This window comes from Oncorhynchus keta, chromosome 11 (assembly GCF_023373465.1).
Source record: "Oncorhynchus keta strain PuntledgeMale-10-30-2019 chromosome 11, Oket_V2, whole genome shotgun sequence".
Classification (NCBI taxonomy): domain Eukaryota; kingdom Metazoa; phylum Chordata; class Actinopteri; order Salmoniformes; family Salmonidae; genus Oncorhynchus; species Oncorhynchus keta.
This window is the reverse complement of record NC_068431.1, coordinates 53,777,239-53,798,854: the sequence shown is the minus strand read 5'-3', so window position 1 is coordinate 53,798,854 and position 21,616 is coordinate 53,777,239. Positions and strand designations below refer to the sequence as shown.

General features: G+C 41.6%; 1 long non-coding RNA gene across 1 annotated transcript; it reads right to left on the bottom strand.

Moving 5' to 3' along the window:
* Positions 1-226: 226 nt before the first annotated feature.
* Positions 227-20,445, bottom strand: LOC118390796 (uncharacterized). Its single transcript, XR_004827000.2, has 3 exons — positions 20,353-20,445; positions 19,000-19,112; positions 227-659 (listed from the first exon to the last, which is right to left on the bottom strand). It is a non-coding gene; the product is annotated as an uncharacterized LOC118390796 (long non-coding RNA).
* Positions 20,446-21,616: the final 1,171 nt, after the last annotated feature.

Sequence of the window (21,616 nt, the reverse complement as noted above, 5' to 3'; positions counted from 1 at the left end):
TAAAGCCTGCATGGGAAAATCTAAGATCCAAGTTCATGTTCCAGCTTGATGAACAGGAAATTGCCACAATTTGACTGTAAAACCATGACGTTAACATGACATGTAAAGCACCTGGAGTTAGCATACAATATCTGGTCAAACCTTGGAAATGAATTGTGGTGAGAGTCTTATTTCCCCAAAAAATGTTATGAAATAAATCACTTCCACATGGTTCTTTGGGTATAGCATTCCATAGCTTTGTTTGGATCTACAGCACTGTATGTTGGGGTGGCTGAAAGGCTAATAAACTAGCAGGACAGCAATCTCATATAATGTACACAAAACATGTACACAAAACATGTGTTATTAAACTCATCTCAAGGGCATTTTAGAGGCCTTTGATCTTACTGAACAGACTGGCCGCATTCACTTTTAAAGAAACTTTTTGTTCTGATTTTATTCCCAATGCAATATGCATTAATCGGAACACACATATCTCCATTATAAAACATTCTCTCTTTCATTTAGTTATTTGTGTACTGTGTGTGCATGATATGGTCTGCTCTGTGTTTCCCTCTCCAACTCCATTATTGTGGACAGCAGAAAGAGAGAGTTTCCCATGGGAACTTTGTGGATGTTCTGCTTCATCCCTACTCCTTCTCTTCCTCTTACACACCACCCTAAAAAAGAAACAAGGGGAACAAGGAACGTAATCAAGGAGTTTCAGTGTTACAGTGCATTTGGGTTGCCATGGAGAAAATGTAGGGAGCAATGCAGCCTTGAAGAGGAGGGGGCATGAGGTGGGACGGGTAGCTGCTGGCTGGAGTTTGCAACCTCCCAATGATCAATGCCTTCCCCTCCTCCTCTACCTCCTCCTAGTTCTTCTCCTCCTCAGAGTGCAGGAGACCTGCTGAGCATTCCCTCTGATGAATAATAGAGTAAAGAAAGGGAGATCAACATAACAGTACTTGCTGCATTTATAAAGTGGAATAAGTCAAATGTATGAGGAGATCTATCATGATTGGAGGATAGAATATAGATGAATGCTGCTGTAAATTATCCAAAACTTAAATACGACAAATTAATGTCTTAACCTGTCTGTGCACGGAACCCGGTAGCGGGCTGAAATTCCACCACATGCGGTGATCGCTACATAAATAGTCATATTAAACATTCATGAAAATACAAGTGTCTCACACGTTTCGAAAGCCTAGAATCTTGATAATTCAACTGCGTTGTCAGATTTAAAAAAGGATTTACTGCGAAATAATAAAATGTGATTATCTGAGGATAGAGCCCCATAAAAAAAACTATTTCAACCAGCACAGGCTAACAAAATCACAAACTGCATTAAAATAAATCGATTACCTTTGACGATCTTCGTCTGTTTGCAATCCCAATGCTCATTGTTACACAATGAATGATCTTTTGTTTGATAAAATCAGTTTTTATAGCCTAACACGAAACATTTTGTGAACCGATTGTGTCGTGAATTCCGTCTCATTCCATTTTCGACGACACATTAGAGGGTAAATACCCACACAAAATGTGACTTTTCCAGTCATGTTTGGTTTCATTGCAATCAACTGGTTTGTTTGTAACACAACCAAACCTGATGGGCCATTTCGCGGGACGTATTGACTGAAAGAAACCGATTTGAAGACAACAAGTAATGACATCACTGTGCACCAATGATATGACCACTGTTTGACTGACTGTATTTTAACCCAATGACCACTGATCGTCTTGAAATCTAGCTGGGTAGATAGCCAATGAGCTGAGGCCAATGAGCTGAAAACTAGCTGGGTCGATAGCCAATGAGCTGAGGTAAACGGCAATATATCCAACACATAGGTTATGTGTTGGAAGACCAACCCATGTAGTAAACTCCGGCGTAAACAGAGTCATTCGCTATTGAAGTTTTATACTGGAAGGAGCTACGCATATTATGCACAGCATTGTTTGGTAAACGCGCAGATTCAGCTGTTTATATATCAATCAGTATGGCGACTAAGTCAGGGAAAGCTAAATCGAAGTCTAGATATACAGGTGTACACACAATTTTGGAAGAAATTGATCGGGAAAGTGAGACAGAGATTGTTGTAGGACGATTCATTTAGCGATTCCCAAGTGGAGGAATATTTTTTGAATGGAGAGGATATGTTTTGGACTGGTAAGTTCTTCTCATGCTAATGCCCTTGTTTGAAATTAATAATCTAAAATATTATTTGTGATTTATTTTTATTTTAGAAGCAATATATAAAAATGTAATGTAATGAAATGTGAGATGCGTGTGTCTGCCGCCCACCCCAACCCACATGAAATAGCCTATTTGAGGCTGTTGAGGGGAGGGGAGGCCCACAACAATGGCCATAGTGAAATGGAGACAGTAGATACAGCTGGTCTGTTGTAATATAATAAAGACAGTAGATCTAGCTGGTCTGTCATAATATAATAGAGACAGTAGATCTAGCTGAAATGTCATAATATAAAAGAGACAGTAGATCTAGCTGGTCTATAATAATATATTCAACCTTATTGTCACGACTTCCGCCGAAGTTGGCTCCCCTGCCTGTTCGGGCGGTGCTCGGCGGTCGTCGTCGCCGTCCTACTAGCCGCTACAGATCCCTTTTTCGTTTGTCTGTTGGTTTTGTCTTATTAGTTTCACCTGCGTTTATTTTGGTTTAATTAGCTTCCCTATATGTAGTAGTTTGACCCGCCCTTGTTTTGTGCGGGATTATCTTAATGTTACGTGTGTGCATGTTAGGTAGTGGTGTATTTTCTTTTCTTTACTTGGCATCCTGTGGTTTTTGGGTTGTCTTGTATAGTGTCCTGCACTATACAAGAGTAAAGCACTTCAACTCAGTTACTCTCTCTCTATGTGTCTGATTCCTGCAACCACCTAGTCCCGCGTGACACTTATGTTCCCTGTACTCTATATACTGTAGTTACCCATGTTATTTTGTAAATGTATATATTTTTTTCTTCATATTTTTTTTGCCCATATTATTTTCTAAATTTTTTTTTTTTGGGGGGGGTGTTAGAATACCATTTTGGCATTTTGTATATAGTTATTTGTTTCAAAATGTATACCTTCACCAATTTGGCCACTTGGGTACATTTGGGCTACTTGTGTGGGACACCTGGGTGACTTCATGATAAATGTCATGTCGCACACTCATTTTGGAATTATCATTCTGAAACTTTGCACAAGTACTGTTGCCCGCTTATGTTTTTCACTGAAGTTGTCCCCATCATCCTATCTGAATGTTTGTTTTATCTTGTTCATTTTAAAGATGATGATACAACAATAAAAATAAAAAACACATGTTTATTTTCATTGTATTATCAAAACCATATCTATTGTATTATATTCTTCTACATTCAATTCACATTTACACAAACTTCAGAGTGTTTTCTTTCAAATGGTACCAAGAATATGTATATCCTTGGTTATGTGCCTGAACTACAGTCAGTTAGATTTGGGTATGTCTTCAGGCGGAAATTTAAAAAAGTAGGGGGGTAGCTCTAAGAGGTTTTAACTGATTAATGGGCAGAAAAGCAGACCATCAAACTTTCTTCTGCAAATAATATGAAAAAAGTTCAAACCAAAATCCGGTCAAGTGGAATGGTCAAGAAGCAGCATATTAGGAAAAAGAGTGAGTGACTGAGGAGACTGAAGTAGCCAATCAGAGCTGATGTTCTGAGTCACAAAATGAGTCAACAACTGAGCTAGCTCACTAGGCAGTGACCCATTATGATATCTACAGTAACTCATTGTGCTTTCACTCTCCTGAGCCAGGGCGAACACAATCTCAAATGTTCCATTAGAATACACTGCTTTAGCTTGTCGCTTGTCTCTGGTTTCCCATGAAGCCATCCAGGCATATTCATTTTTTTAAAGAACTGAGACCCTCTTTTATACAGATACAGTGCATTCGGAAAGTATTCAGACCCCTTGATGATGATTTTGCTGGACTCGTCATTCCTGTAGAGTATCTTCTGTCTCCAGAAGGTGTCAAAGTTATCAAAAATGACTCCAGCAGAACTAAAGTAGTCTTTTAGCCAGATGTGTAATGCCAGCAGTCTGCTGAATCTTTCACACCCGTGGCCCAACGATGGTACTGGACCTGAAATTATTGGCCATTTTTTAAATCTTTTAATACTAAAATCAGATCTTTAAAATCAATATTCAAATGTTCCGAGCTAGCCCTCCTTACGTCGTTTGACCCATCTGTGGTAGAACAGCCGGAAGCAACCTTGTTATGTCCTGTACTCGTGCTCCTGGGTAGCACATGGTTTTTGCCTTTGGGACTGAGATGTTTCTCACCCTGGAGCTGCCTATGATGACAGCTGGTGATGTTGAATGGGCCTGTCTCTCAGGCAGACTCACCGTCTGGGAGCTCTGAGGATCTGAACCCGAGGTAGAAGCCACCGGAGAGAGAGTCAGAGCCGAGGATGAAGACTCAGGTAACTCCGGTTCCGATCTTTATTGGTGAAGCCACCAAGGACGAAGGCGCTGGATCCAGGGCGGAAAAGTTGTTTCTGGTCTGTGTCTTAATTCATCTAAATTTCACATCAGTGTTGGAAAAACACAGTTCTAAAGATGCCCATTGCAGTGCCCTATTGATGTTCCCATTGTTATGCAGATGCCCCTTAACTGTGCCATAATGCTGTGCTGATGTCCATTTCTGTGCCTACTGCTTTGCAGATCCTTGAGTCATCATAACAGCCACATACATAATGGCTCTTGTATGTTATAACCACATTGTCTATAATTCATCTTCATTTGGCTAAAAAAGTTAAGTGGATAACCTCAGTTGTATTGTCATTGGCTAAGATGCGATCCCCCAATCCATATTACATTGCATACGGTTGCAGAGAGTAGGATGAGAGTAGCACTGAGGTGGGCTCAATAATAATGAATCTTTGTCGAGACACTTTGTCTGGTCTGTCCAATGCTTTAGCTCAATTCTTTAATCCAGTGTTTCAAGTTAAAGATGTGTTATTTGGGCGTTCTATCGCCATCCCTCGGAAGCCGGGATGGCGTGGACTTCAGCCTCAGCCACTAGGTCGTCCATCACAACTGCACCATTCTTGAATATAACTTCTCTGACTCAATTGTTTATTATATTATACTCAGCAGGCAGTTGGCATGGAGGGATGTAATGTCATTTAAAGGGAGCGGAAACGTTATGAATGACAAGGATTTACAGGTCATATTCCTAGAGACTGGAAAGCCATTTATAGTTGGAAAAGTAAGAAAAAGTGGCAGATGTGAATATGAGATGAGAAACTCAGAGGCATAGGTGCATGGTGTAATGTGGAAAATACTTTTCTATTTCAACAGAGGATTGTAATGCTAACTCCAGTCCTCAGATGCTTTGTGGAACTCGTTACTTACCTGGAAAGCTGCTTACTCATTTTGATTGAATAAGTGTGCTGCTCAATTTGCCATTAGATTAAAAAACATCATACTCAGTGGTTTCATGATAAAAGGTAATCGACAATCTTTAATTATTGACAATATTTTCTGTCTTGGTTTATTGGCTAGAACCATTTTACAGTTTGTGGCAGGGTAGCCTAGTGGTTAGAGCGTTGGACTAGTAACCGGAAGGTTGCAAGTTCAACCCCCCGAGCTGACAAGGTACAAATCTGTCGTTCTGCCCCTGAACAGGCAGTTAAACCCACTGTTCCTAGGCCGTCATTGAAAATAAGAATTTGTTCTTAACTGACTTGCCTGGTTAAATAAAGGTAAATATATATATATATATTACAGTGAAATGTAATTCTAAAACTTCAATGATTTCTGAGAATACTGTATACTGAGTATCCTGGCTTGCTTGACTATGATTGAAAACACATACTACAGAGAAACGGTTTCATACACAACATGTTGTATTACAAATGCCCCTGGTGACCTCTAGTAGCCAATGGAAATAACGGTATGTCCTACTATGTGATCCTAGATTTTGACAAATAATCTGGCTTGGGGAGCTCAGATCAACATTTCTACCAATGCAACCTCCAAAGAAAATTCCATAACTGGACATAGTTATGTCTTACCCTTACGCCCACTAGTAAGAGCTGAAATACAATGGCGAGAGCTTACCCATGATGTTGCACAGTGATATAAGTCATCGTTTTAGTCAACATATGATATATTTGGGCTTAAAGTTACAAATCCAAATAGTCTACTTTGTGTAAATCATTGCCAATGCGGTGTCTTTTCCTATGAGATGATGTGCAAATTCTTTTTAACCGACATTTCGTTTCAGGGGTGGATTTTATTGCAAAGTTACCACCTACCAGCGTGGCCTGATTGTTTTTCTATTAGAAAAACCTAAAACGATATTCCTCTTCGCGACTGAGCCACACAGCCTTTCGAAGTCCACTTGCCATTTCTTCTGCTTTTTTTGGTCTGTCTTTCTGTCTGTCTTTCTGTTTGTGGCTTTATACATTTGTTTATCGTTCTCACTTCTGTATCTGTTTGTCTACCTGTTTGTAGCTTTATACATTTGTCTGTCTGTCCATTTTTGCAATGGTGCATATAGGGTTGCCGGTTGCCACATCAAAGCCCGGTGTTTGCATGAGTTGCCCTCCTGACGTCTCCATCCTCATGTTTACTGCCAGTAGATGACTTTCCTTGGCTTGGAAGAGTCAGAAGAAACTGTGTGCATGTCATTCTGCAATACGCATTTCACCCAGGAGTCCTGTTCATATTACTTGTGGAGGTGGTCTTTGAAACGAGCCTTCGTCTCAGCTAGCTAGCTAGTTAACTGATAAAATGTCAATAATAAACATGCTTCTTCTAGTTAGCTACATTATTACATGAAATGTTTATGCAGGCTTGTGATTTCTCTGTGCAAGAATCCCGACAGAGGAGCAGGGGTGAGTTGCTGACACTCAAGAAGAAACTACAGTGGTTCTCATAACAACATATCAACTAAAATAATTAGCTGGTTGGCTTGGCTATTTCACTTTGCCTCTCCCCACCTACTCAGATGAAATGTTACATTACATGACCAAAAGTATGTGGACACCTGATCATCAAACATTTAATTCCAAAATCATGGGCATTAATATGGAATTGGTCCCCCCTTTGCTGCTATAACAGCCTCAGCTTTTCTGGGAATGCTTTCCACTAGATGTTGGAAAATTGCTGCGGGGACTTGCTTCCATTCAGCCAAAAGAGCATTAGTGAGGTCAGGCACTAATGTTGGGCGATTAGACCTGGCTCTCAGTCGGAATTCCAATTCATCCCAAAGGAGATTGATGGGGTTGAAGTCAAGGCTCTGTGCAGGCCAGTCAAGTTCTTCCACACTGATCTCAACAAACCATTTCTGTATGGACCTTGCTTTGTGCATGGGGGCATTGTCATGCTGAAACAAGAAAGCGCCTTCCCCAAACTGTTGCCACAAAGATGGAAGCATGGAATCGTCTAGAATGTCATTCTGTGCTGTAGTGTTAGAATTTCCATTCATTGGAACTAAGGGGCCGAAGCCTGAACCATGAAAACAGTCCCAGACCATTATTCCTCTTCCATCCAACTTTACAGGTGGCACTATGCATTGGGCAGGTACAGTAGCATTCTCCTGGTATCCACCAAACCCAGATTTGTCCATCAGACTGCCGGATGGTGAAGCATGATTCATCACTCCAGAGAGTTTCCACTGCTCCAGAGTCCAATGGTGGAGAGCTTTACACCGCACAAGCCGACACTTGGCATTGTGCATGGTGATCTTGGGCTTGTGTGCGGCTGCTCGGCCATGGAAAACCATTTCATTAAGCTCCCGATGAACAGGTCTTGCGCTGACATTGCTTCCAGAGGTAGTGAGTGTTGCAACCGAGGACAGACAATTTTTTACGCGCTACCGGCTTCAGCACTCGGTGGTCCCATTCTGTGAGATTGTGTGGCCTACCACTTCGTGGCTCCTAGAAATGTCATTTTCACAATAACAGCACTTACAGTTGACCGGGACAGCTCCAGCAGGGAAGAAATTTGATAAACTGACTCGTTGGAAAGGTGGCATCCTATAACGGTGCCACATTGAAAGTCACTGAGCTCTTCAGTAAGGCTATTCTTCTGCCAATGTTTGGAGATTGCATGGGTAGGGAAGGTATTTGGGGGCAGACAGTTTGACGGGGCTTGCCATTGGGAATGAGAAAATTAATTGCCTAATTTCTGTAGCTTACAGTTGTCTTTCTGCATCATTTACAGCCACCCAGTTCCAGCCAAAACGTAAGAGCGTTTCTTGTGATACAGCAACACTTTTGTGCTTGCTCGGAACTTCAGCTCCTTGCATTCCAGTAAAAAAGCCAAGTGTGGACAATTTCAGCGATGACTCCAGTTATCACCCTGATGACACGGACACCATCGGCGAACTGTAAGATGACACGGTAGTGAGCTTCTACCCCTGTGCCAAAATATTAAATGTAGACTAATGTACACAGTGAATTTTTTACCTTATACCGAAAACATTTTATCACAATTACAGAGTCCCTGTCACACGTATTAACATTGGGGAAGTACATTGTGTACAAAGACTGTCTGCTGCAGTTTTTCTACGCCAGTCCGGTTTGCACCAGAACATGCAACACCACAAAGCATTTCAAAGGCACCCTAATCTCCAATGTATAGAAATGGCCTCACTGAGACCACACCAGGACTGGAAGAGTCAGCCGTATGTGTCTGACACCCCTGCAGGCAACCTCCACCTGACTACAGCTATTCCTTTCACTGGCTCTTTTTTTGGTCAGGCAAACAAGGTAAAAAAATAATATTTTGTTATCTAAAACTTTTAATGTAAGTACATAATGCTGAATTGCTTTTTTATGTGCTTAATTTCTGTTTCAGTTCCTGAATGCACTAAAATGCAGACAATATCTGAATCGACCTTCTACAGCCATCAGAAAACAGTCCTGCTTCCAACTATATAATGGCAGTGGAAGTCAGAGCAGAGAATCACCTTCCAGCAGTCTGCCAGGGAACCTGTGGATCTGGGAGGGATATGAGAGCAGACTCGCCTGGCCACTGTGCAAAATTTGGTTCGTAAAATGTATTTGCATGCTGTCCACTTTTGAATTCCATCTGGAGAAAGGCACACATACCTGCATGTCCTGGATGAAAAGCGTGCCCAAATTAAACTGCCTGCTACTCAGGCCCAGAAGATAGGATATGCATATAATTAGTAGATTTGGATAGAAAACACTCAAGAGTTTCCAAAACTGTTAAGGTAACGTCTGTGAGTATGACAGAACTGATATGGCAGGCGAAAACCAGAGGAAAATCCAACCAGGAAGCACTATTATTTTGAAAGGCTGTTTTTCCATTGAAAGCCTATCCACCATACAAAGACTTGGGACCCAGTTCACGAGCTCTGTGGCTTCCTCTAATTGTGGCCAGTCTTTAGGCATTGTTTCATGCTTTTACTCTGAAAAATTAGAGAGATACAGCACTTTCAATCAGTGGCCAGTGGACATTTCCATTCATCAGCCATGCGTCTGATCAGGAACGCACCTTTCTTGTTTCTCCTTTCCTATTGACGAAGCTTTTGTCCGGTTGAAATATAATTGATTATTTATGAAAAAAACAACAGGAGGATTGATTTTAAACATAATTTGGCATGTTTCTACTAACTTTTATTGTACTTTTATAAAACGTATTGTCTGGACTTATTAGTGCACTGGACAAAACGCGCAAACAAAAAGGAGGTATTTGGTCATAAAGAGGGACATTATTCGAACAAAACAAACATTTATTGTCTAACATGGAGACCTGGGAGTGCCACCAGATGAAGATCATCAAAGGTAAGTGATTAATTTTAATGCTATTTCTGACTTTTGTGAATCTCTCCTTGGCTGGAAAATGGCTGTATGGGTTTCTGTGGCTAGGTGCAGACCTAACATAATCGCAAAGCATGCTTTCTCCATAAAGCCTTTTTGAAATCTGACACAGTGGTTGCATTAACTTCATATGGCTGCAGGGGCAGTATTGAGTAGCTTGGATGAAAAGGTGCCCATTATAAACGGCCAGCTCCTCAGTCTCAGTTGCTAATATATGCATATTATTATTAGTATTGGATAGAAAACACTCTAAAGTTTCCAAAACTGTTAAAATATTGTCTGTGAGTATAATAGTACTGGTATTGCAGGCGAAACCCTGAGGAAAATCACAACAGGAAGTGGCTTCTATTTTGAAAACTCTATGTTCCATAGCCTCCCTTTGCTGGATTTAAAGGGATATGAACCTTTTGCTTTTCCTATCGCTTCCTCAAGGTGTCAACAGTCTTCAGACATAGTTTCAGGCTTTTATTTTGAAAACCCAAATGAGCCAGAACGATAACATCACGTCAAGTGGTCACATGAGTTTTGCTCGCGCAACAGAGTTTGGATAGGTATGGCTTTTCCCTCTCCTCTGTGAAAGACATTTGCGGTTGATATATTATCGATTATATATTTTAAAAACAACCTGAGGATTAATTATAAAAAACGTTTGACATGTTTCTGTGGACATTATGGAAACTATTTGGAATTTTCGTCTGCGTTGTCGTGACCGCTCTTTCCTGTGGATTTCTGAACATAACACGACAAACAAACAGGTATTTTGGATATATAAATAATCTTTATGGAACAAAAGGAACATTTGTTATGTAACTGGGAGTCTCGTGAGTGAAAACATCTGAAGATCATCAAAGGTAAACGATTAGTTTGATTGCTTTTCTGCCTTTCGTGACCAAGCTTCCTGATGCTAGGTGTACTTAATGCTGTGTCGTGCGATCGATAAACTTACACAAACGCTTGGATTGCTTTCACTGTAAAGCATAATTTCAAAATCTTACACAAGAGGTGGATTAACAAAAGGCTAAACTGTGTTTTACTATATTGCACTTGTGATTTCATGAATATAAATATTTGTAGTAATATTTATTGAATGTAGCGCTATGCTATTCAGCGGTTGTTGATTACACTTATTCCATTACAATGGGATACAGTGGGATTGCAGCCATAACAAGTTAAGGAGAAGTCTATCTTTATTCGTATGTTTAACACTTGTATCATTTATCAATGTTTATGTTGAGTATTTCTCGAATTTGATGAGGCTCTCTGCACTTTCACCGGATGTTTGTTTGAGACAATGCATTTCTGACCATAACGTGCCAATGTAAACTGAGATTTTTGGATATAAATATGAACTTTATCGAACAAAACATACAGGTATTGTGTAACATGAAGTCCTATGAAAAAAATAAAAATAAAATGAGTGCCATCTGATGAAGATCATCAACGGTTTGTGATTAATTTTATCTATATTTCTGCTTTTTGTGACTCCTCTCTTTGTCTGGAAAAAATGGTTGTGTGGTTTTCTGTGACTAGGTGCTGACCTAACATAATCGCATGGTGTGCTTTCGCAGTAAAGCCTTTTTGAAATCGGACACTATGGTTGAATTTACAAGAAGTTTCTCTTTAAAATGGTGGATAATACTTGTATGTTTGAGGAATTTTAATTATGGGATTTCTGTTGTTTTGAATTTGGCGTCCTGCAATTTCACTGGCTGTTCTCGAGGTGGGACGCTAGCGAGAGGTTAACAAATATCGAGGGAAACATTGCCAATGATACTATTGATCTCTTCCACAGAGCAACAAGGTTGGCAATAGCCTGAGAATGGAGAAGGATGGACTGCTGAAGAGCATTGCTGACATGGAGGAGGCAGATGTCCGCATCGGCTCCATTGTCACAGATCGACACCCCCCGATCCAGAAGTACCTGAGGGAGGAGAGGCCTGACATCAAGCACTACTACCATGGTTGGCATGAGCCTACACATGTCTTATGTCTTACACAGTCTTATGTACCAGACATCCTCCATAAAAGCATGCCACAGTCTGGTGCACAAGTTTGCCCATTTGAATCTGGTGTTTTCCTATCCTTGGAATGTTATGCATGTATGCTATTGTCACATATCAATGTAATGTTAAACATATCAATGTAATGTTAAACATACTTGTGATGTTCACTCACATGTCTGGCATGTTCTCTTAATTAAAGACTTCTCCTGGCGGCCATTCACTATAATGAGAATACAGCCAGGACTGAGACAACCATCACAGCAAGAGAACCCAGGTTCAAGATTCTGTTCACTAAGTGGAAGAAATTAGTCTTGAAACCTCATCCTACGTATGGTAAGTTATTCCTCCCCAGACACCCCATTGGTTTGCTTTAGAAATAACTATGATTTTGTAATTGCCTGTATTTATTTTATAAATGTATTTATTTAACTAGGCAAGTCAGTTAATTAAGAACAAATTCTTATTTTCAATGATGGCCGAGGAACAGTGGGTTAACTGCCATGTTCAGGGGCAGAATGACAGATTTTTACCTTGTCAGCTCTTTATTTTTATAGGATATGTCGACAAACCTCTGGAACTACTGTTCCAGGATGTTGTGGGTAATCCAGGGCCATACTAACAGCTGCTGGAAAGCGTGACTATCCAAGACTATCTCTGCTCTGAATTTGACAAATCAGTGCATAAGTAGTGTACACAAAAAAAAAATTAGCCCAAGTTTTCATGTACCAAATAAGTTCAATGTGTTTTCATCGCATTTTCAACTCTACCGACAGTTTTGTATGTTTTGTCACAAAAACGTTTGCATTAAATAGTCTTTGCACATGCGCTCTAGTCAACAGCTTGCACATACAGTGCGGGTAGTCCGTGCGGGTCTACATGATGAGATTATTATGTATAAGAGCAAGAATATTTATATTTGTCAAATGGCAGTCAAGCATCGATCGTCATGTCACCAGAAGAAGACACTTGATATTTATAGGAAAGGAGCACTAAGCGTCCATTTTCAACACCCTGTGAAGTTCATTATTTATTTAATCTGTAGCCTAATAAACTGCATGGTTAACCCGAGTTGTAGTGGGAAGACTACACACAATATAATTGTGTGACTTCAAGTTTGCTTCAATATGATGGTTATTATATCAATATTTGCAGCATAAAAACGTTTCCACCACTATTTCTCACAGAATTCATTTTACAGACACAAAAGGATTCCCCACCATATCGAATGATCAAATCATATGTAGGCATTTTTAAAATTGTAGGGGAACTTCCTGTTTTCAATTCAGCTGTTCAATTTTTTTTATGCATTTAACTTTACTCGCATGAAAACTGTGATTGGAAATGTGGTTTATGACAGACAAAAATCACTATTCAACTGTAATATACCTCTGTGTTTCATGTCTGCTACAGGGATGATGCACTGTGTAATCATCCCTCCAGATTCCGGATGAGAAAGCATTTTCAGCCATCAACACAGTAAATGTGTTCTAACACCTCACACTGAGGGGATTCGCCGAGAGTGCAGTCTACACATTCATTCAACTACAGTGGTAAGTCACGGAATCCTAGCACTAGGATATTGATGTTGGATCTGGAGCCATGACAGATGGGGCTGAATCATATCAACACATAGTTTCTGCAGTAAATCTCCATCTGACATTACAGCATGATTTGCTCAAAAGTCAAAGCACCTATATCTCAAGTTAGGATTACTCCTACAATAGCTTCAATGACCTAACTATACTCATGTGTCGTGTTTTACAGGACTGCTGTGCTGCGTGAGACCAGATGGACAGAGGCTGAATCATTGGTTGTAATAAAAATAACGTTTTTTAATTAATTGTACTGTTGAAATAAAGTGAGGATGTTTACACAATTTGACCGACTAAATCATTCTAATAGGGGAAATTTGAAGTCAGTGTTGTCCCCCGTGGGATCGGGGAACCTGGCCTGAACACACTGGGATTACCAAGTGGACACAGCACCAATTCGCAACAACTGTTATCACAATTGCAAATTAAAGACTTTGAAATTGAATAAAATGTATTCCAATCTACAGAAAGCCAGTAGGTTTATTCTAGTCCACTATTCTTTTGCTCTGGATTTCCCCATTGACTGGGGATTCATTGATATTTCAGTTTCCATAGGTATGTCCAATCCTCCTATAATTAGAACCATGCTGGTGCTCTAACACAGCATACTTTGAATGTATCTACCCATTTATTTCAGCATCCATGACCCCACACAAGAACACCCATTTGAGATAACATTAGATGGCAAAGTGTTCCCTACATGCTTATGACATACTAGATTCAGAACCAGCCATAGCCAGTGTTATGGCTAATCCTTTGAACACTACCCTAAATATAGGTTTCCACTAGTTTCCACAGCCACAAAGAAACGTGGCTATATAGAAATAATGAATGAAAACAAAAATGCTTTATGGTTAGGGTTAGGCATAAGGTTAACAATGTGGTTAAGGTTAGGTTTAAAATCATATTTTAAGAAGATAAATTGTAGAAAAGGGCGGGGTTTATGACTTGGTGGCTGTGGTAACTAGTGATGACCCTAAAGACAGAATGTGTTGTTATTTATTGTTGCTTGGTTAAGAGGTCATCACCAGAGCATCATGGGTAGTTCACATTCACTCAGACGTATCTGGATCATATACAGTCATTGATCTGGATGTACCGGTACTGCTGTAACCCAGATAGAACAAGGAGCATCTTTGGCTGTATGCTAGCTAGCTGTATGTGTATAAACCACCAGACTTCTGTGAGTAAAGTTACACCATGTGTTTATAGTTATATATGTTGTCAAAAGCTAGAGGATTAGCTATGGCATAATGACTCAGATGCATTAAAGCAGGAAGAACCAGGTCAACGTACATAAAACTGCGGGGCCAGACGGATTACCAGGACGTATGCTCCAGGCATGTGCTGACCAAATGGTAGGTGTCTTCACTGACATTTTCAACCTCTCCCTGATTGAGTTTGTAATACCAACACATGTTTTAAGCAGGCCACCATAGTGCCTGTGTCCAAGAACACAAAGGTAACCTGCCTAAATGACAACCGACCCGTAGAACTCACGTCTGTAGCCATGAAGTCATTTGAAAGGCTGGTCATGGCTCACATCAACACCATCATCCCAGAAACTCTACACCTACTCCAATTTATATACCGCCCCAACAGATCCACAGATGATGCAATCTCTATTGCACTCCAAACTGACCTTTCCCACCTGGACAAAAGGAACACCCATGTAAGAATGCTATTCATTGACTACAGCTCAGCGTTCAACACCATAGTCCCCTCAAAGCTCATCACTAATCTAAGGACCCTGGGAATAAACACCTCCCTCTGCAACTGGATCCTGGACTTCCTGACGGGCCGCCCCCAGGTGGTAAGGGTAGGGAACAACACATCCGCCACGCTGAGCCTCAACACAGGGGTCCCTCAGGGGTGCGTGCACAGCCCCCTCCTGTACTCGTTGTTCACTCATGACTGCACGGCCAGGCACGACTCCGACACCATCATTAAATTTGCAGATGACACAACAGTGGTAGGCCTGATCACTGACAACAACGAGACAGCCTATAGGGAGGAGGTAAGAGACCTGGCTGTTTAGTGCCAGGACAACAACCTCTCCCTCAACGTGATCAAAACAAAGGAAATGATTGTGGACAACAGGAAAAAGAGGACCGAGCACAGCCCCATTCTCATCGACGGGGCTTCAGTGGAGCAGGTTGAGAGCTTCAAGTTCCTTGGTATCCACATGACCAACAAACTAACATGGTCCAAGTACATCAAGACAGTCATGAAGCGGGTACGACAAAACCTATTCCCCCTCAGTAGACTGAAAAGATGTGGCATGGATCCTCAGATCCTCAAAAGTTTCTACAGCTGCACCATCGAGAGCATCCTGACTGGTTGCATCGCTGTCTGGTATGGCAACTGCTCGGCCTTCGACCGCAAGGCATTACAGAGGGTAGTGCGAATGGCCCAGTACATCACTGGGGCCAAGCTCCCTGCCATTCAGGACCTTTATACCAGGCGGTGTCAGAGTTAGGCACTTAAAATGTTCAACGACTCCAGCCAGTCATAGACTGTCTGCTCTGCTACTGCATGGCAAGCGGTACCGATGCACAAGTCTGGGACCAGCAGCACGCTGAATTGCTTCTACCCCCAAGTCATAAGACTACTAAATAGTTAGTTTAAGAGTTAACAAAATAGATATCCGGACTATCTGCATTGACCCTTTTTGCATTAACTATGTTGACTCATCATATACGATGCTGCTACTGTTTATTATCTGTCACTTTATTTGTAGTTTTATGGTCATATCTACCTCAATTAAAAACCTCTGCACATCGACTCGGTACTAGTATATATAGCCAAATTATCATTACTCATTGTGTATTATTTTTCTATTTCTCTGTCTGCATTGTTGGGAAGGGCCCATAAGTAAGCATTTCACTGTTTGTCTACACCTGATGTTTATGAAGCATGTGACAAATAACATTTGATTGGATATGATGTTTACTGGAGTGGCCTATAGGACTGGATGGCTGGATCATAGGTCCCCTGGTATATTGGAAACAATATATCACACAATTAGGACATAGATTTCACTGAACATGCCTGATAAACATGCTAATATGTCAGCACTATTTTTGTAACCATTATTTAACTAGCCACGTCAGTTAAGAACAAATTATTATTTTCAATGACGGCCTAGAAACAGGGGGTTAACTGCCTTGTTCAGGGGCAGAACGACAGATTTTTACCGTGTCAGTTCAGGGATTCAATCTTACAACCTTGCGGTTACAAGTCCAACACTCTAACCACTAGGCTACCTGCCGCCCCACGTCAAATGCGGTGAACTTCTGACCTTATTCATAGATAATTCATAACATATTACTAACACATTCAATGAGACATCATTGATTCGCTTAGTTATGCACATTCAGGGACGCAGCATAAGTCCAAATATCTTGTCATGTGCTCACATGCCTGTTTAGTGAGACACTGTGCATCACTCAACACCTCCACCATACTGTCCCAGAGCCCCTCCCCGCTCCTTCACTCAACAACCCAGCCTCCCCAACCATGCTGTCCAAATAATGATCTGCTCTTCCTCTTCTGGCTGCTTCCCAGGGATGTGCAGTGGCAGGAGCTGGGGTTCGGCCCCTACGGAGGTGTACGTCTTCATTATGACTGTCACAGCAGTCCAGGGGCCTTTCAGCACCACACACACACACATACAGGCCCAGACACACACACACACACTCACACTCTCACGCACGGTTCTCTTGATGCAGGTGTGACTTTGGGTCTGGGCCAGTGTGCCAGATTGGGGTATGATATCACTGAATGATGTACGTGTCAACACAGGACAGACCTGTAAATCTGTGGGTTTAATGACTGCTTACAAACATACACAGGACCTCTATCAGGGATCAGGGTTGTATCTCCGACACATGCTGGGATCTCTAATAGTATCTCTTTGTTTCTGCACAGACACCTTTTTCCATCATTTAGTTTACCACAAAGAAGAGAGAAAACATACTTTGGCTCAGATTTCACTCCCATAGATATTAATTAAGTTCCAAGAGTATTGGAATGAAATCCCAACCTTGGAACAGGCCTTATTATTCAATATCAGCCCATAACTGACAGATGCTGTAAGAATACTGAAGAACACTGGCCACTGCCACCCCTTAGAGCTGGCAGCCTGTATTATGGCTCAAAGGGCCTGATATAACTCCCAAACACACACACACACACACACACACACACACACACACACACACACACACACACACACACACACACACACACACACACACACACACACACACACACACACACACACACACACAAATGTGCATGCACTCATCCATGCACGGAGACACACACAGACACAAACACACACACACACACTGGAGGAAAAGGAAAATGGAGGGTTTCATTGCAGCAATAAATGTTGATGTTCCAACAGAACAATGTTGAGAGCTTAGATTCAGAAAACCCCCTATTGGGCCCTTTAGAAAACTATTTTGGCTGCAGTGTGAAAACACTGAAACTCACCATTTATGACACAAATTGCTCAAATGATCTATAGTATTTCTGGTGGAGGCGATCGGAATAGGAGATACTTTTGATACAGCTATTTTGTTGACTAAACAAGTCTGTTTTATTACCCAACACTATCACATCCATTCTCTCTCAGGCGGGTGGGCACTGTGTTGGGGTTTGGTGTAGGTATATCAGATCACATACGCATGCAGTGTATAGGAGCTTACCATGAGCTCACTGCGCTGGAGATGGATTGAAAGAGAACAGAAATCATTCAGGATATGTCATAGGAAAAGAGTAAGGCTAAAGTATGACTTACACAGAAGGGGTTAACTCACAGTAGTTTATGCTTGCTGGCATACCACACATGTGAATACATTATAAGTATGCAAGTAAAAAAAAAAAACCTGTCATTTAAAAAAAAATGCATTAGAAGGGGTTACCCCTTTTGGGCTGAGATTCCGCTAACGGGATCGATATGACAACAGCCAGTGAAAGTGCAGGGCGCCAAATTCAAAACAACAGAAATTCCATAATTAAAATTCCTCAAACATACAAGTTTTTCCACCATTTTAAAGATACATTTCTTGTAAATCCCCTCATGTTGACGGGAGAGCCCACCTGAGGTGCGCTCGGTTTGCTTGAACTTTTGCGGAATGGTTAGTACAGGACGACATGTCTCCCCAAAACGTTGTTGAACAGACTTTGAAGGACGTTTTCTCCCGTTTGGTGGGTGTGGCGAAGTGTGGCTTGAAGCAATGAGTGACGTGTTTAAAGGGCAGTGGACATGCTGACAGCTTTCCCCAACCCCTCCCCATTTTATTCACTGGTTGTTCAGTACAGCACCGTATCCGTTTAATTAAACGTTCCAGAATGAACAAATGTACTGAACACAGAACAGGAACAGGATATGACATCACACAAGGAGAAAGAGATGGCAGGTACAATGGTGCCCTGTATATCCCGGGTTTCTCTGGTGTAGGCCGTTACTGTTTTAGTACTTTGTGATAACTGCTGATGTAAAAAAAAAAAAGAAGGCCAAACATAATATTGCTTGATTGATTGTAAACGTAGAAGTGACGTCCTCTTACCCATTCGGTAGGAAGTAACAGTGCCGACACTGCAAAGTGGTTGGGATGTCCTCTGAACCCGAAACACTTCAACTCCCATCATCTGCTGTCTGCCTTTTGCACCTCAGCTCCCTCTGACCACAGATAGACCAAACATTAACCACACAACATGGTCAGTACACGGTCAAATCAAACAACCTCGTCCCCAGGCTATTGCGCATATAAGATATAAACCACTGCGATATCAACCACTCAACGTTGTCCTTACTGGGAGTGACCATAGAATTCTATGGGACCTACTGAGTAAAGTATTTGTCACCATTTAATTTTAGCAAATCACACAACTGCGAGGTGTGCCCCTGTGCTTGTGATGTGCTAGCATATGGTGTTGTGTAATATGATTGGTTGATTGATTAACCTCTGTGCCACTAGGGGATGACTTGGGTACTGTGGTGGAGTTTAGGCTAATATCGCCAATCAAGACACAGATAAAAATTGTTATAGTTATTAAAATGTTCCCATCCTCTTCATATGCTTTGTACATGTAACACTGTATTTTTTTTAGATAGACTTTCACCTTCAATGGGTTTTAAGGAGATGAAGAGAGAAGAGAGAGGATGTGAGGAGTTTGCAATCTCCCCCACCAACCTTCCCTCCCTCTCTTTCCTGCTCTCTCCCCTCTCTCTCCCTTCCCTCCCTCTCTCTCCCCCCTCTCCTTCTCTCTCTCTCTCATTCTTTCTCCCTCCCTCCCCCTCTCTAAGGTTTCTCTCTCATTCTCTCCTTCCCTCTCACCTCAAGCATGGGCCCAGATCGCACAGCTTTTCACTCAGTGACTCATTCATAGAATATTCTGTTTTCCCCCTCTCCTCTCTTTCACATCCAAGACAAAGCCATCCATTTTATTTTCAAACAGCTGAGGGTTCCGATGGTGTGCCACATATTTTTTTTTGGAAAGACACATCACATGGACCCAGGGCCCCAGGCATGACATTTCATAAGGATATCCAAGTAAAGTACTGGAACAAATCTTAATGTTGGTTTCCTATGAAGACTCTAGTAACTCATAACTGATAGCAAATATCTGTCCTAAGTCAGTCTGTAGTGGAAAATATACCACTCCAAAGGAATGTTATCCCAATCCAGGTTTTTCTTGTGATAAAGACATTACAAATATTAAGATAACATGCATTTGCTCTCTGAGATCATTTGAAAAGATAACACATCTTAGCGGTAATATTTACATTTCTTTAGCCCTCCTCTAAAAGCAAAGTAAAGAAAGTTAGGAGCATAGTGTGTTTCAACTATGCATGGAAAGAGAAGACGGAGAGGAACAATACGACCATGGCGGGCAGATTATTCGAGAAAAGGTCTCACCAGAGCAGAAGTAAAACGGGATCCCAATACAGTACTACAATATCTCTTCGCTGGAGATGCTGCTAGAAAAAGGTTAGCTCAGCCTTGCTTTAGTATGTGGTCTCTTTCCCTGGCCTTTAGTGTAGCACACAAACGACTCCCCACCACCTGCAGAATTCATTATCCCAAAGAAGATTGGTTCCACGTGTAAGGATCCACTCCCACAAATGCTGTGTCCCATAAAACAGAAACTTTTGGCATTAAATTGTGTGAAAAAAGTGATGAAATTGTGAGAGCATTTGTATTTCTTTTAAAGGAAGGTGCACACTGACTGTGTGATAGCTGTTGTTTTTATAGGCTCCTCTGCATAAGTCACTGAGTAAGAATGTGTTGAGTAAAATGTCACAAAACCCCTTCAGCTGAAATAATCTCCCAAATCTGGCAATGAATAATGAGAAAATGAGAAGGAACACAGCTGACCCTAAAGTTAGATAAAGGAACATTACACACTCAACACAACAGCCCCCCACACACACACACACACACACAAGCCTAGTCCGTGGGTGGTTCATGGTTCATCCCATCAGAGGAGCTCTGAAGTCTTTTAAGCCGTTGGTGGATGTTGTGTGTGGGATCAACGAGTGTGACCCTTCTCCCAACGGCTGGGGCTGTGAAGCTGATGCCAGGAGCAGCAGAATGACTCCCACCCCGGCTTGGGCCTGCCTGTGGGTGTCTAGTGTTGAGTCAGCATGGGTGTGGTGGTGGTGGATCCAGCAATGCCTTAAGCTGCAGAACCACAGCCACCAAACCCCAGATCCATATGCTGAGAGCCTGGGAGAGTTGAGTGACAAACAGGCAATCACTGACTAGACTTGAGTGTGTGTGTGTGTGTGTGTGTGTGTGTGTGTGTGTGTGTGTGTGTGTGTGTGTGTGTGTGTGTGTGTGTGTGTGTGTGTGTGTGTGTGTGTGTGTGTGTGTGTGTGTGTGTGTGTGTGTGTGTGTGTGTGTGTGTGTGTGTGTGTGTGTGTGTGTGTGTGTGTGTGTGTGTGTGTGTGTGTGTGTGTGTGTGTGTGTGTGTGTGTGTGTGCGCGTCAGTGGACCCTCTGGAGGACCAGGGTCTTTCATGGTTGTTTTATCCTCATCAGGAGATACTGTATACTATACACTCTGCTCTTCATTAAGCTTCTATGCTGCTGACAATGACAGACAGGGTATTTTTCCTGAGAAAACTATTTGAATAATTGTTTTCAGTGAGCCCAAAAGGTCAACTGTTGTTCCAAAATGT